At 47.8% G+C, this 3,573-nt stretch overlaps 1 pseudogene; it reads right to left on the reverse strand.

Annotated features, from left to right (window-relative positions):
* Positions 1–277: 277 nt before the first annotated feature.
* LOC143270865 (cytokine receptor-like factor 3 pseudogene) lies at positions 278–3,226 on the reverse strand (annotated as a pseudogene).
* Positions 3,227–3,573: the final 347 nt, after the last annotated feature.

The following is a 3,573-nucleotide window of genomic DNA, read 5'->3' on the forward strand; positions in this document are numbered from 1 at the left end:
TAGAACCTGTTCCTAGGTGGAACCAAGATCCACCCACCCCTTTTGTGTTTTTAGGTGAAGCTGTGATGGTTAGGGTTTGTTTGTTTGTTCGTTTTTGTTTTTATTTTTTGAGACAGCCCTGGCTGTTCTGGAAGTCACTCTGCAGACCAGGCTGGCCTTGAAGTCACAGAGATCCATCTGTATCTGCCTCCTGAGCACTGAGATTAAAGGCGTGTGCTGAACCTTAACTGAAAATCTGCCCCAATCAGAATGCCCTGTGGCAATGTGTGTGTGGCAGTTTCTTTTCTTTTTTTTTTTTTTAACTTTTGATTTTTTTATTTTGTTTCAGAAGGCTGGATAAAGGCACCTACACTCTAGAACTTCTTATTAACATGAGAAAAGGCACTTACTTATACAAAACAAGGGAAGGAGGAAAGGTCATGATTGTCAAAAAGGGAACATAAATCCCAAATAAATTATCTTACAAAAATATCACACTTGTTTTTCCACTTTTTTACTACTGGTAAAAACAAAAAGAAAAAATTCACATTAACACTCATCTGTACGCTGGTACAACAAGACCGCATTTTTTACATATTAAGTAAGTCAAATAAATATTTTACACAAATTTAAGTTTTAAAAAAAATAGGTCAAGTATTTCCCCTATATTTCTTTGGTCCATCGAAAGACCATTTCTCAACCTGATATTACACTGGACTATCCACTCGCTCTGCATGGGCCCATGTGCATGGCTGAGGCGAGATGCACATATGAACTGGCTAACACTGCTGTGGACTACTGTAAGCGGCTTCACTGTGAGGAATACAGACCCTCCGTCCCATCCTTCTTCTTTTGGGGGGGGGTGGTTTGAGGCAGGGTTTCTCTGTGTAGCTTTGCACCTTTCCTGGATCTCGCTCTGTAGACCAGGCTGGCCTCAAACTCACAGAGATCCGCCTGGCTCTGCCTCCAGAATGCTGGGATTAAAGGCGTGCGCCACCACAGCCAGGCTCCCTCCATCCTACTTTGTCTTGCACTGCCAGGGAAGAGGGAGGATGCTGACACTGGCTGTCACAGACGCTTGCTCAGGCACTGTGAACACGCAGAAACCACTAAGCTTTTCTGACCCAGAGACTACTGAACCCAGGAACAGTCAGCCCACTCAAGGCGTGGGGGCCGGAGGAGCAACAGGACTGCAAGTACTACAGAGCCCTGCTCTCTAGCTGCCTTCTTCTGTTGTTCTTACGGCCTTTGATCTTGAAGATTTAATCATGTGACATTTTTCTGTTCTAACGACCCGCTTTAGGAAGAAGAACAGTGGAAAAGTATGCAGTTTTTTTTTTTTTTTTTTTTTTTTTTCGAGACAGGGTTTCTCTGTGTAGCTTTGCACCTTTCCTGGAACTCACTTGGCAGCCCATGCTGGCCTCAAACTCACAGAGATCCGCCTGGCTCTGCCTCCCGAGTGCTGGGATTAAAGGCGTGTGCCACCACCGCCGGCAAGTATGCAGTTTTAAAGCTAGTTTGGTATTTATGCTAAAAATAAAATTGAACTATGGTTTTGTCCACCCCATTCAGCTCACGTCTTACTGAAATACTACTTTTTTTTGGGGGGGGGAGGGGGGTGAGACAAGGTTTCTCTGTGTAGCCCTGGCTGTCCTGGATCTTGCTCTGTAGACCAGGTTGGTCTCGAAGTCACAGAGATCCACCTGCTTCTGCCTCCTGATGCTGGGATTAAAGGCTTGCGCCGTCACCACAGGCCCCTTACTGAAATGTTACAATGCAAACCCAGCCACGCTCTCTATTTCTGGTGGTCCCAGAGGTAAGTTCACCTTTTAAAAGTCAGGCACAACTAAACTAGGCTGAGGATAGAGATGCTCACCCCAAAGCCGAGCCCTCACGATGCTAGAACACCAGCACCTTCCACCCCGGGTAGAAAAAGGAGCATCCGAAGTACAGAGAGCCACAGGCCTGGTCAAGCAGCCAGTCAAACACCACCTCCCTGTTACTGGAGCTGATGGTCACCCGGAGCTTGACGTTTCCGCCTTCACTGTTAGCGGTTCCGAGAGTCACAGCTTCAATGTCAAATGTGACAGTGGATCCAGAGGTAACTGCAGGCAACTGATTAGTCATTTCTTTTCCATTGACAAAAACTGCACCATTTGTGCTGATGCACACAGCTTGATCCCGCTGCAGAGAGTCGTAGCCGTTCTGCTTCTCCGCACACACTCCTATGCTGTCTCTTCTGTCGGGCTGTCCCACAGTCTCAACTCTGAAGGTCAGTGTCTGTCCACAGAAGTAGGTTGGAGCACTGGAGTAGAGAACGCCCGAGGACTCAGCGTCATTTCGCAGTGCTATGTTCCTCCGACTACTCAGACTGTACCCTTCAAAGCCAGTTGTCCACTCATGAGGCACCAGAGTGGAGTGGCCTGTCTGGGGGACACTCCAAGGACTCCACTCCTGCCGGCCGTCTCCTCGGGCGCAGACTCTGAACTGATAATCAACATTGGGGTCTATGTGCAACACTATGAATTCAGTTTCAGAACCTACATACACGTCTTCAAAATGATTTGCAGTGCATTTACGGAACTGGAGCCTGTAATCTTGGGCTGTAAAGTCATCATCCACCTTACACCATCGCACTATGATGCCTCCAGGTTTCTCTATTAATTCTTCAATCTGCACTGGTGGGCGGGAAGCTACTGTTCCATGCTTAAAAATGTGGTCTTTCACTATGTTGAGAATGGAATCATCCAGCTGAGCTGACAAACAGGGCACATCAACTAGCAAAGGCACTTCTGGTAAGCTGTCCAACTGAATGTGTGCGGCCTTTTTGGTAAAGTTCCACAATTTATCATTCTGTTCTTCTATACCACCAAGAATGGCGATCTCACCTTCTCGGACCAGGTCATCTGCGGTGTTAACTCCGTGCTCTATGAGCTTCTGGCAGTCATCTAACGGTTTGATGGTCTCCTGTTCAATGGTGTCCACCTCTTGCAAAAGAGTCACCAATCGCTCATCCAACAGCTTTCCAAGGGTTCCTTTTAAGTCACTGAAATGTTGTTTGAGGACATCTCTTGTCTGTGAAGCACTCTCCTTTATCTCTGCGCCTCCCGCAGCCCCTGTAGCCGCTGGCCCAGCTCCCGCCGGTAGCTCTGTGCCGCCTCCACGTTCTCGCGGGCTTCTTGCAGCAGCACCTCCGGCTCCGGCTCCATCGCGCCCCTCATCCGGCCGCGCGGCCCGCCGGGTTCCCGACTGTCTGTGTGGCAGTTTCTTAATTGCTAATTGATATTAACTGATGAGTTGGGGGGGTCCAGTCCACTGTGGGTGGTGCCCTCCTGAGGTGGGTGGGCCTGGGTTCTATAAGAGAGAGAGTGGGCAGACCAGTAAGCAGCTTTTCCCCATGGACTCTGCTTCACTTCCCATCTGAGTTCCTGCCCTGGCTTCCCAACATCATAGACTGTAAAGTGTAATATGAAACAAACCATCAATTCATTAAGTGGAGATTTTACTAGGCAAGGCTACTGAATTTTATCAAGTACTGGTGTGACTATGTGGGGTTTCTTTTTTAAATTTCTCTTGTAGTGAATGGTGTTAAAT

The sequence above is a fragment of the Peromyscus maniculatus genome, chromosome 1 (assembly GCF_049852395.1).
Source record: "Peromyscus maniculatus bairdii isolate BWxNUB_F1_BW_parent chromosome 1, HU_Pman_BW_mat_3.1, whole genome shotgun sequence".
Classification (NCBI taxonomy): Eukaryota; Metazoa; Chordata; class Mammalia; order Rodentia; family Cricetidae; genus Peromyscus; species Peromyscus maniculatus.